The sequence below is a fragment of the Martes martes genome (genome assembly GCF_963455335.1).
Source record: "Martes martes genome assembly, chromosome: 7".
NCBI classification, from domain to species: Eukaryota; Metazoa; Chordata; class Mammalia; order Carnivora; family Mustelidae; genus Martes; species Martes martes.
In genome coordinates this window covers 21294908-21308432 of record NC_137894.1, presented here as the reverse complement: position 1 = coordinate 21308432, position 13525 = coordinate 21294908, and the positions used below count along the sequence as shown (strand labels likewise).

The following is a 13525-nucleotide window of genomic DNA, read 5'->3' as shown; positions in this document are numbered from 1 at the left end:
TTGCTCTGGCGAGGGCCTCCCAGCAGACCGCTGACAGCAGGAATATCTAGCATCTTCACTTTACCTCTAACTTGGATGTGAATTCGTTTAACTTTTCAACAGTTAGCTTTATGTCTGCCGGAGTTTTCTTGTGGATAATATTTATCCAGTTATAAAAGTTTTCTTCTAATCTTAGTTTATAATGTATTTTGATCAAGGATTGGAGCTGAATTTAAAAGTTTTCTGTCCTTCGGGATTTTGTCTCTGTTTCCTTGTTCAACATGGACATGCAGTGAATTCCGTTAGCAAGCCTACCAAGTTAATCCACCTTTGCATACCCGGGATAAAATTTATTTGGTTTTTTCACCTAATGCACTGCTGGATTTTATCTGCCAGCATTTCATTTAGAATATCTGCATCCATATTCACATGTAAGATTTGTTGATAGTTCTCTTCTATTGAGATATCTTTATCATGTTAATTTATATCACTGTTATACATTTTCCATCTTTTATGCATGTTCTAGAATAATTTATATAACGTAGATTTATCTATTCTTGAAGATGCAAAAGTCCAATGTAAAAATGTATCTTTTAAAATATAAATCTTGGCCTACTTTTTCCATTTTTTAATGTATTTTTAAATCTATCCTGATTTTCTTCTCTTTAGGTATATTTAGTAATTTGTATTCCCCTAGAAAATCACCCATTTCAACCAGGTATTCTATATATACATACACACACACACACACACACACACACACACATATTCATTTAGGGTTTATGTTTTCAAAGAACTAGATTTTAGTTCTTTTCTTTTCTCTAAATGTGTATTTGTTTTGTATCTTTTAAAAATAAATTTCTGTTTTGGGGCACCCGGGTGGCTCAGTGGGTTAAAGCCTGCCTTCAGCTCAGGTCATGGTCTCAGGATCCTGGGATCAAGCCTGCATCCAGCTCTCTGCTTAGCAGGGAGCTTGCTTCCTCCTCTCTCTCTCTCTGCCTCTCTGGTTACTTGTGATCTCTATCAAATAAATAAATAAAATATTTAAAAAAAAATTTCTGTTTATGCCTTCACAAATTCATTCCTTCTGCTTTCTTCAGATTTATTCTGATATGGATTTTCTAATTTTTTTAAAGATTTTATTTATTTTTTGACAGAAAGATCACAAGTAGGCAGAGAGGCAGGAAGAGAGAGAGGGGGAAGCAGGCTCCCTGCTGAGCAGAGAGCCTGATGCAGGACTCAATCCCAGGACCAAGATTATGACCTGAGCAGAAGGCAGAGGCTTAACCCACTGAACCACCCAGGTGCCCCAATATTTTCTAAATTTTTGAGGTACAAACATACTAACTAAATTTCAAACTTCCTTCTTTTCTAATTTGTGCTTTGACAGTATCTCCCTGATCTTGTTATGTTCACTCTCATTGTCATTCATTCCTTAAAAGATATTTCTTGAAAGGTTCTATAAACCAAAATTAATTTGAGAGTATCTTAAAAAAAAAAAGTGCAGATTATAGAAACATATGCACACAGAATACCCTATCATAATCCCTCTGTTGTTATTCATCTTTTAAAACATTTGATCAGAGAATATGAGCTATATGAGATCTACTTTTTTGAATACACTAGATATTACTTATAGTTCAAAAATAATTTCGGGGGGCGCTTGGGTGGTTCAGTCATTAAGCATCTGCCTTCAGCTCAGGTCTTGATCCCAGGGATCAAGCCCCACATCGAGCTCCCTGCTGGCGGGAAGCCTGCTTCTTCCTCTCCCACTCCCCCTGCTTGTGCTCCCTCTCTTGCTCGCTCTTTCAAATAAATAAATAAATTTTTTTAAAAATAATAATTTTTGGCAAATATTTCAAGTGTTTAAAAGTATTTTTTGTTTCTTGAGTATGAATCTTTGTATTTCTTGATTCGGTCTTATCAACTATTTTATTTCATCCTATTAACCAAATTTTTTCCCCTGAGATTATGATTTTGTCTGCTTCTCCTATGTACTTCATCAGTATTAGCTGCAAATGTCTTGAATCTACATTGTTTGCTGCATAACTGCTCATAACCACTTTGTTTACTTAGTAACTTTGCCTTTAATCAATATAAAAAGATTCATTTTGTTCCTTTTCATGCCTTTTGTGTTCTATTTTTGATTTTTATTTCTTGAATAAGGACACTGCTAAGTCAGGTGTCTTTTTCTGGCACTTTCCAGACATACCTTTTTCAGTTCTTTTCTACTCATTCTGCTGTATCATTTTGATGAAAATTCGTCCTCTGTATACAGCCTATAGTTGGAGTTTTGTTTGTTTTTCTAAACCAATCAGAGAGTCTATTTTATTTTAGGAATTGTTCTGGGATGCAAACCTATTTGCATTTTTTTTTAAATTTATTTGACAGACAGAGATCACAAGTAGGCAGAGAGGCAGGCAGAGAGAAAGGAGGAAGCAGGCTCCCTGCTGAGCAGAGAGCCCTATGCCGGGCTCAATCCCAGGACCCTGGGATCATGACCTGAGCCGAAAGCAGAGGCTTTAACCCACTAAGCCACCCAGGCGCCCAAACCTATTTGCACTTTTATGATTAGTGACTACTTTAACTTATTTCTGCTTTTTTCTTGTCATTTTACCATATTTTCTTATGTTGTTTCTTATTTTTCCATTCCTGCATATAATAACTTCCAAACCACCAGACACAAAACAAAGAAATCAGTCAGGATTTCTTTGTTTTGTGTCTGGTGGTTTGGAAGTTATTATACTATGTCTGTCCCTCTAATATCCACCAAAATTTATAATCAATAAATTTATAATCAATAAATTTAATTGTACTTTTTGTCCATCCTGTGCATTTAACTAGGATATCTATCTAGCCCATACACAAACCAGAGTAGGGCAAACTTCCACGTCACTCCTCGATGCTTCAATCTCCTACTGACTCAAATAGCGTATTAATTTATTTAAAAATATTATTAAATATTTAAACTTAGCTATAACTTCTAGTGTTTTCTTTGGTAACCACTGCTGACTGTACAACAGTCTTTTTTGCCTCTCTTTTGGTTTCATCCCATTTTGTTCAGTCTATCCTCGAGTAAATCACTCAAGTCTTCACAAATTCTAACTACCTTAGTTTTTGTCTGGGTAGTACAGTTCATTAAAATATTTTATTCTGGGGGTGCCTGGGTGGCTCAGTGGGTTAAAGCCTCTGCTTTTGGCTTGGGTCATGATTTCAGGGTCCTGGGATAGAGCCCCGTATCTGGCTCTCTGCTCAGCGGGGAGCCTGCTTCCTCCTCTCTCTCTGCCTGCCTCTCTGCCTGCTTGTGGTCTCTGTCTGTCAAATAAATAAATAAAAATCTTTTAAAAAAATTTTTATTCTGAAAAGAATTTTACCTCTAATACTAAAAAGCAAGGCTCTATTAACTTAGGCAAAAATTTTTTTTCCTGTTATAAAGATCTTTCACTTTGAGAGCTTTAAGAGGTTTTCCTTTCATCCTCAACGTTTGCAAATTTCAAGTGATATTCAAGATATAAGTCTCTTTTTGTTTCCCCTACTTAGTATTCAGTATGCTATTGGTACATGAAGAGACAAATACAACCATCCCATTTCAATTCACTGGGGAAAAGATGGAATGGTCAACCAAATCATGTTAATCTTTTCCTATTCTTTAGAGTGAAATAATGTTAGACTCTTACCTCATACCATACAGGAAAATTTCAGGGAAAAAAAAAACCCACAATATAAAAAAATCTTCTCTTGGTGTACTTTAGCAGTCAGTTTAGTTTAGTACAAACTTTTTAAAGTATTAAAAGAAACTACAATAGAATGCACGTGTAATCTGCTGGCATGGAATCCCAAAGTCTTAGAGGACACATAAAAAAAAAAATAAAATGACAAAATAGATCTGATTTACTAAGAATGAAAATTTATTTTAAATAAAAGACCATACATCATGCTAAAAGACAACTTGAGTAATTTAAATTGACTAATCCTTCATGAGAGATCGGTATGGAAAGTACTGTAGAAAAGAGAATGACAATCTCTAGGTTAATTTGTTTTTCAGGCTATACCCATGTATATTTTAGGACCCATACCCAACACCCCCACCCCAAACAAGGAAAATTCCTGTATGTTTATATGTATGTATGTATGTATGTATGTATGTATGTGTTTGGTGTTGGGGAGAGCAATCAGTCAATCCAGTGAGTTCCCAGTACCATTACCCAAATTGTGGGCTCCGGCCATTCCCTACTGGACCCACCTAATGGCCCCAGTAGTGCAACTACTCACAGTAATTTGGTGCTCTCTAGTGCTATTTGACACACTAACTTCTGGGGATAAAACATGTGGACAGAACATGGCCTCCCTGACAGAGATCACTGGCCAGTGAGGAGGAAGGAGAGTGTTAAACCTGATTTTCTATGGGCCATGTTGCTTAGAAACAGCAAGTTCCTCCATGGTCCACAGTGGCCAAGGCAGGGACAGTCCCAGAGGAGAAGCCTGGCCAGACTGATGTGAATTCCTCATTGTAGTTCATCCTGACCTTACTATCTTATTCTTCATCCCCTCCTTTGCATTAAAAGCAAATGCCTGCAACATTTGCTCCCTTCCAAGTTTGACTCCCACCACCTCCTCAAGAGCCCTCTGCACGCCATGGCCTAATTCATATTTTCTCATGAAAATGCCATATATCTTGGCTCCCATGTCTTAAAAAGATTTTATTTATTTATTTGACACAGAGAGAGATCACAAGTAGGCAGAGAGGCAGGCAGAGAGAGGGGGAGAAGCAAGCTCCCTGCTGAGCAGAGAGCCCGATGTGGGGCTCGATCCCAGGACCCTGAGATCATGACCTGAGCCGAAGGCAGAGGCTTAACCCTCTGAGCCACCCAGGCGCCCCTTGGCTCCCATGTCTTAATCTAACTGTTCTCTCTAGATAGATAGACACTGTCCCAAAGTGAGGCGACCACTTAAATTACTGTCTAAACTGAGTTACTCTTAGAATTGAAATGAAGCATTATTAATAGCTGTGCCAGGACAGAAAACTGAACTCGGGCCTGTCCCAGGCTCCCAGGTAGACAGATCTGGTACAGCCACTCTCCCACAGACAAGTACTCCCCTCCTGCCTCTGGATGAGGCTTTTGGTCTTCCAGATCCTTCTAAGATGCCAGATCCCTGACACATCATTTCTCCTCTGAAAGATGATCCATTGAGCCTTTGTCATACCCAGGAAGAAGGTGTCAAGCATTGCGAAAAGCAAAAGGGTTTGGAGTCAAGGCTGTGGTTCTGTGTGAACAGGCCATTTAATCTCAGAAACAGCTGAGCTGGGGATAGTAATTTGATGAAATCAAATTAGATGAGACCACCTAGGGTAAAGTAATTTTTTTTTTTTTCCCGATTACAAGTGCCTTCAGGTCACTGAATGTGTGTCCTTTTAGAAGCACAGAATCTCACACATAGTAGGTCCTCAGAAAATTCTCCAGAGCTGAACTGATAGCATCAGCCACATCAGACAAGTAAAAGTCTTGGTTCCTCCAGGTTTTCATACACTCTGATATACTCCATGGGGCCCAATCAGCCAGGGCCCCACACTCCATAGAGGAGGTTGTGAGGGCTTGCTGGGGAGGACCAGTTTCTCTCCCATACATCTTTTCCTGTGACTCACAAACCCCTATGTGCAGCTCCATGCCGGCAACCTTGAGCACAGCCCTGGACAGAGGGCAGTGGAAATTTGCAGGAACACCCAGAGCAGTCTGAGGAGGGCAGGCAAGGGCTGACCTTGCCCCCCACCACTGTGCTACCTGCCCCGCCCCTCCCTCAGACAGCTCATGATGATGACTGAACTTCCCATCGAATTCCTGTCTCACATATTTATTACACAGACCCTTACAACCATGTTGGCTCTGTGTCCAATGTCACTAAGATCAATAAGCTCATCTCCAAAAGCCATGCTCTTGGACTCAATCAGTCTCACAGGCCCTCCGGGTGCAGGGAGGGGGTGGGCGCTCAGTGGACTGGCCCTGTGCCAAAGGCAGAAAGACCGTTTGCCTGGGCCATCTGGATGCAAAGCCCTCCCTAGCAAACCCTGCTCGCTGCAGCACCTGGCCCTCTGTTTGAAATTCTGCTCAAACCCTTGCACAGTGGTTTGCATTTTGTCATCCCACTCTGGCTGGCAAGGGATTTGGTGAAAGAAAAGTTGGATGTCAGATTCTCTGAAAGTGGGAAGAGACAGACTCACCTTTCCCAGAATGAAAGACAAAAGAGAGGCCCAGTGAAGGTCTAAAAGTAGAGTCAACTCAGGGGGAGGGAGAGAGGAATTATTTTGCTTTGTGTAACTTGTAGAAAAATAAAGGATCTCTAAAAGTATGACCAGAGGCAGGCCAGCCTGAGGTACATCAGACTCTGGCATTGGGCACACTCTGCTGGGTCACTCTGGGCAAGTGACTGAAGCTCTCTGGGTACCAGTTTCCTGTCCTGAGAAATGCGGATGCTAAAGACTGACTTTGAAGTCATCCAGCCCTTTGCAGAAAGAGTAGGACCAGGCAGAGGTGCTAAAGGTCCAGTAGGGACAGTCTGTGATGTCCAGTGCAGACAGGCTGGCCTCTGAGTCAGCTTGAGGCAGACAAGTATCTGGGCTAACAGTGGCTGCACGACGGCACGTGCTCATGTGCCCTCCCCCACTCAGCATGACCAAAAAGCTAGAGGAAACAGAAGCAAAATACATCCCCTACCATTGGCTGGGAGAAGTGTACAAGCAGTGAACAGGTAACTTCTGGACAAAATAACCATGGGATGGGAATCATCTGGTAGCAGAAGGAGGAGTCAAAAGGAGAATATGAAGTAGTATTTTGACAATTATTCAGAGAAAAAAAGAAATTAAATTCTACAAAAAGGATGAGAACCTCTCCCATTTCACTCATGATAAAAGCCAAGCCCTCCAACACTTGGGCCACATCCCATCATGTCTCTGACCTTCTCCACCCACGCACTCCAGCCACTCTCTCCCTCGTGTTCCCAGACAGACCCAGATGGCATGTTCCTATCTCAGGGTGATCAAAAAAGGTAAATTTTCTCAAAGATAAAAGCATGACACTTGCACAAAATACAAAGTGAACATGTGTCGAAATTTTTACTTAAGTCATTAATTAATTAGGGAAGAAGCAAGGTGTCAAAAACCAATTCTAAGGAGCATCCAAAAAGTAGACACATACAAAGGCAATCAAGCGTGAGGATTAGATCTGTTAACGGAGAAATCAGCCCAGCAGACAAAATCCATTTGCTTCTCTATGCACTGCAGTCATTTAAATGCATTACTCTCGGTTTCCTAATATGTACAGAGTTGGAAAGTAGTTCAAAGACCGTGACAGAGTTTGAGATAGTTTCTGCTAACCTAGAAGGTGCATGTGACTGCACACAGCATGCCGTAGGCCACCTGGTCATCTTTCTCTTGTCTGTTTTGCTCTCACATTTCAAGGCTTTTCATAGCCTTTCCTGATAGGCCTTATTCTTTCGATCAAGAACGTTCATCTCCCTGATGCCACATGACTTGTTACCCCACCTCCTCCGGACCTTCTGTTGGCCTCACATCCTACCCATGGCTCTACCACTCCCTATGTGCTCTCCCTGCTTTCTTGTTCTTAGAGCCCTTATAATCTGGCATGTGTGCTCCCCTCTTTTCTCTCTCTCACTTTCTCTAGAGAGCAGGGATTTCTGTCTGGCTTGATTGCTGCTGTGTCCTCAGATCCTAGACAGTGTGTGATAACGGCACATAAGCCTTCACTAAATATTGGTTCAGTGAACGAACAAATTAAAAACAAACATCAAAGGCACAGGGGTAACAAAGGGGAGGTTTGGGCAGACAGTTCGGAGGACAGTTTTGGAAATGCACACATAGATTGGCTGGTTCCACTCACTTCTTGAAAACAGGTGACTGCTCCGATCTCTTCCTGCTATACCTTCTTAGGAACAGCCTCCCTCCAGAGTAGGTCTGAATGTTTGATAAAGCAGATAATGCTGTAACAGCACATCCTAAAACCTCCTTCCCTGGGAGGTCTAAAGTTGCAAAATTACCTTTGTTCAACTGGAGAGTCCTGCTGCATCCAAGAGTTGCTACTGCTGTCCTTTCGGTGATGGCCTCCTGTCCCCAGCCCCACCCCCCAAAACCAGCCATGGCTGCACATGGGCTCTTGAGTACCAACTCATTAACCTTCTCTAAGAGGCATTAACAGTGACAACATTGAATAAGAGATTCGCTCCCTAAGATCCCTTCGCATATGTAGACTGATGTGAAACCATAACACATGAAGGTCACACAGGGGCTATGGTCACTCGCAAGGATATAGGTCCTGGCTCTTCTCTGTTACCTTTGCTACCTGCCTGTCTCCTCTCTGCTTTGGCTGAGAAACCCACCTAGTCTTTATGATGTTCTCCCTCCTACTTGCATCACTGCTGCCTTTCCCAACAGGAGGGGGAACTGGACTGGAACTTCAATCAGGCCAAGGTGACAACAACTGAAACGTGAGTGTGCAACTCATCTGCACTGCAGCTGACCAGGCCGGCAGCTGTCCTTCCCAGGCCCAAGGCCCTGACATCTGCCTACTGCAGGCATCAGCAGCCCGGCTTGAGGCTTGAGGACCAACTCACACTCGGTCTCTGCACGGGGCAGGCAAGCAGAGGTGGTGTCAGGGAGGTGACATTCCTGGAAGCAGTGGTCAACCTATGATAGGCAGAGGGCAGCTGGCAGATAAATACCCCAGAGGCTTCCAGAGAGAATGGGCCCCACTGCCCAGAGCAGTAGCTTGCTTTTTAATTCATCTTACATTGGCTTCCTTCCTTCCCTGTCTTGCTTCTCCCAAATAAACCATGTGCTGAAATATTTGTCATAGATTGACTTCTGGGGGGAACAAAAGACACTTGGAAAGGAAATAAACTATTTCATGGGTGACTCACTGATTAGCACACAATTACTGGCCCTCATAGGCTGGAATACACTGCATCCAGGCTTGTTCTGCACACATCACCCTTTCCTCAGGCTCTGCCATCAGGTACAGGGTTATGGGAATACGTGACAGAAAGAAGGTTATAGCCAGAGGACTGTAGTCTCAGAGCCAGACATAAGCCTGCAGACATGCAAATGCAGTTTTGCACAGGCGGTAAGAAAGGGATGGTTGACACATCATGCTGTCCTAAAAATACAGAGCCAACAAAAACACCTTCAAATACATTCATCAACAAAGATTCCACTACTATAACTGACTGAGCAGCTCAGGAATGGAGAAGCCCAGAGAGGCTGAGGCAGTTGCCTGTGGTTGCACAGTGCAGGGCAAGCCAAGGTGTCCCGGTGGTTCAGGCTTTCTTCTGTGAGCTGACTGTTGATAAGTGATGCCTTTCATTCCATCCAAATGGGAAAATCATGAAAATCCACAATTGCTACTCACTTTGAGCAAGGCTGTGTTCAGAAAAATCCTTAACTGCAGGCTTAAAGTAAAGCAGAATAAAGCAACCGAGAAACTACTGGGATCAGCATCCGGCAGGGATGCTTTTATCAGCGCCCGTCCTCTCCTCGGAGCAAGCCGGCCAGCTGGCTGGCAGCACTGTAACTTGTTCTCCATCCATCAGGGAAATAAAGCATCCCATCCCAGAAATGATGCAGAGATGGCTGTTTTGCAGTGACCCAGCCTCTTCAAAGCACAGAAAATGTATTCTATCCCAAAAACCATTAGTGGCTCACACTTGGACTCCATTGTCAAACCAGAATAGAGCAAGAAATGTGATGGACATGTTTGTGATGCTCCCCCTAACCTGAATCAACGCTCCTTTCAAAACCACGGCTTACACAGAAATGATGGCATGCCCCCCTCCTTAAGGAAAAGCTCCCCCTGCAAACACAACATGTTAATGAACCATCTCACAAGCCTACTGAGGGAACATACCATTTGGAGTGCCTGGAAGCTGGCAGAAAGTATTAAGCTCAACATCTCTCAAAATCCCCAACAGCAGAATATCAGAAGGTCAGGATCCTATTAAATTCAAGCCTGTTTTTGCTACTTCCTGTGTCAATTTTTTGGCTCCCTCACAGGTTCATGTTTTGCAGCTTGCCCATACGATTTCTTTCTTTTCTTTCCCTGCTGTTCTCAACAGCACCCGCATCACACGGGTCCATCATCTTCCCTCCCTCCTCTTAATTCCTGCATCCTCCCTTCCTCCTTCCATCCTGCCTGTGCACAGATATTTATTAACCACCCTCTAGACCCCTGAAAGATGGCAGACCCCATGTGCTATGGGCGACAGGACCTCTCTCTGTGACAGAGCGTGACAGAGAGACACGCCAGGGACTCAGTGGGATAGGGCATTCAGCTGAGGCCCACAGGATGACAGAAGGGTGACCATGTCGAGAGGGGAGCTCACAGAGATGTCCTGTAGTGGGAGAGTCCAGACACACCAAGGAGCTAGAAGACAAACTCCTAGTTGGGGAGCAGCATGGTTTAGAGGCAGCTGGAGGGGATGGGCTGGGCCACTCCCCGCTGCTGCCCAGGCCTTGTGACTTCTGTCCAGACAGCAGAGGTAAGCCAGTGAATGGAGTCAGGAGATGAGAGGATCACTTTCTGTTTGGAAGCTCTCTCTGCTTGCCTCCCTGTGCTCTCTCTCCCTTCTACAGGTCCCTCCAGGGTGCATTTAACTGAGTCCTCCTTCATTACATATGTCTGTTTTGGTCCTTCATCCCCTCTCCCTACAACCGTTGCATCTGGCCTTCCCTGGTCACCCCTTCCCTTCCACAGAGCACAGCATACCTTTGTCTTCCTTTCCTTCCCTCCCTGTGTGCCCTGGAGAGGTGAGGCTGACTTCTGCTCCCCTGATCCAAGCTGAGCCCCTGCCTACTCTGCCCAACAGGGTGTAGTGAAGGGGCTATTCTGGGGTTCTTATGATCAGTCCCTACAGAGCCTCGTGGCCCTCACTTCCTTCCTCTTCAAGCACCCCACTGGGCGATGCCCATACCAAGTGGAAATGGCTTTTAAAGGAAGCTGAGGTGGCAGAGGTGACAGCCCCAGCCATCCCCGCCAGCCGTGGGGCTGCAGCCCTCCACATTCCAGCTGGTCTGAGCCCCAGCCCCCTGCTTCCTGCCAACATCTCATATGCAGAGACAGGCAACCACAGGGGTCCAGTCAGTCCACAGCCTGGTGAGAAGTAACATGCACACAATTTTTTAAGACACTAAGTTCAGGGTAGTCTGTCAAACAGCAAAGGATAAATGACACTGTGTCTATGACAGGCTTAAAATATATTCTGTAACCTGCTTATGCTACAACATGTTTGTGTGGACATGCAAGCCATATATTTAACAATTACTTCAGAAAGGAGGCTCTACCTCCCATTTCTCAGAAAAACTGAAGCTGAAGAGGAGGCAGCCTCTATAGATTCTATGAGAGGAAATAATGAATGTGGCCAGCAGGTAGGTGGGGAAAGAAGGAAAAAAAAAGATAGTTATTTAGAGCTTAAGGGGAAACTGAGAGGAAAGGGTTTCTGGGGCCGTTGGTTGGGTCAGACATATGGGGGGCAGCATTATTTCTGAGGGCCTGCTCCCTGGTGACAGCAGGTGGAGACTATTCCTTTGCTCCTTGAAATTCAGTTTATATAGAATTCTTGGTAACTCTTCATTATCCAGAACATTAGAATCATCAACATTTTATTTATTAGGGTTTGAGGCCCTCCATATAAACCATAAGAACCATCTCTACGGCCTTATTAAAATTCTACCAGGGCACCTGAGTGGCTCAGTGGGTTATGTCTCTGCCTTCAACTCAGGTCACGATCTCAGGGCCCTGGGATCAAGTCCCAAATCGGGCTCCTTGCTCAGCGGGGAGCCTGCCTCCTCCTCTCTCTCTGCCTGCCTCTCTGCCTACTTGCGATCTCTCTGTCAAATAAATAAATAAAAATCTTTCTTTATAAAAATAAAAGATTCTACCACATTGCCATATTTATTCTTGACTTCAAATGAAAAAGAACTAAGTTAGGCACAATGCAAAATCCTTGCAGACATTTCCTTCTGCATTGCCATACCCTCTTACTCTAAGTGGAAATCCTCATTACCATCTCTGTAAATGCACTGCCATTCAGTCTTTGCCAAGTACCACACTGGGCATGCTAGGTACATCCACAGAGTGATCCCTTCCAAATTCTGTGAAGCTGGCGTCTCCCCCGTTCTGCAAAGGAGGAGTCTGAGACTTCACAGTTGTACACACACAGCTAAGATGCCAACCCAGATTTCTCCAGTCCTCACTTGTTGTCCTTAAGGAGTCAACTGCAGTGTCCCTGTTATGGGCTGAATTGTGTTTCCTTCAAATTCACATGCTGAAGTCCTAGGTCCTATGCTGAAGTACCTCAGTACATGACTGTATTTGGACAGTCTTTAAAGAGGACGCTAAGTTAAAATGAGGTCATTAGAGTGGGCCCTAATCCAGTATGACAGTTGTCCTCACAAGAGATCACAGAGCACAGACATGCACCGAGGGAGGACCATGTGAAGACAGAGGGAAAAGACGGACATCTGTAAGTTACAGGAGAGGAGCCCCAGAAGAAGGAAACCTGCTGACACCATAATCTTGGGCTTCCAGGCTCCAAAAGAAAATACATTTCTGTGAGAAAACAAATTCTTGTTGTTCCGGTCACTCGGTCTGTGGTATTTTCTTATGGCAGTCCTGGAACACTGATGACCCAAAAGATGAGCCATAGGATTTCATGGGCTTCACCTACTCCGTAGGGGACCACGTACTTTGACTTTAGACATGTTGCAAAGCTCAGGTATTGGAACTAATTTAAGGAGCTGAAGGCTGGCAGCAAATCAGGAAGGGATAATATTCTTCTAGAAACAGGCCCAATAATTCAAATGAAATGTAATCTCCAGCAAATTAAATAGCTGATGCAAGATAAGAATCACCCAGCCTCCTAGAAGCAGTCAATATAGGACAAACATGTCAGCTGGTCCCAGAATCACTCTGTGGAAACCAAAGGCAAGGGCCAATGGTCACACTGTTTCCTAAGTCAGGAAGGCATGGGGCTTCCTTCCTTTCCAGGTAGGACCAAAGGCAGCAGTTACCACTAGGAAACATCTTTCTTTTACGTTAAGTTCATTATCATATTCTACACCTTACTGGAAAGAGATGTTCTGGATCCCTATTTTGATTATGTAGTTTAGCCCAAAATTTTGTGCTTCTAGAAATTTACCCTTCCTGAATACTTGCCTTTTGGGCATCTGGTCTACAAATCAGACTGTCCTGGATTACTAATGAATCCCTCATTTCTTGACCTCAGGAGCAGGAGGACTATTAGAATATGACTGTTATGTGCCTTCTGTCACTCAACCTGTATCACAAGCTTCCAAGCACAGCTAGAGATGACAATCTCATGCACCCAGCTACACACAGCGGGACTCTCCCAATGCACATTGGGGAATGCACCCAAGGAGGACCTGGGTCCAAATAGTAGATTCCAGTCATGCACACCATGTGCCAGCAACTTATGCTGTGACTATAATGCTGCCATTCAGGTGCAAAGGTACTTCCACATGCAA

The 13525-nt window shown here is 43.9% G+C and overlaps 1 protein-coding gene across 1 annotated transcript in view; it reads right to left on the bottom strand.

The window, feature by feature from the left end:
- The window catches only part of CHRNA7 (cholinergic receptor nicotinic alpha 7 subunit), a gene marked incomplete at both ends in the record, with an annotated part of 119395 nt that overhangs the window by 36496 nt on the left and 69374 nt on the right, over positions 1-13525 (bottom strand).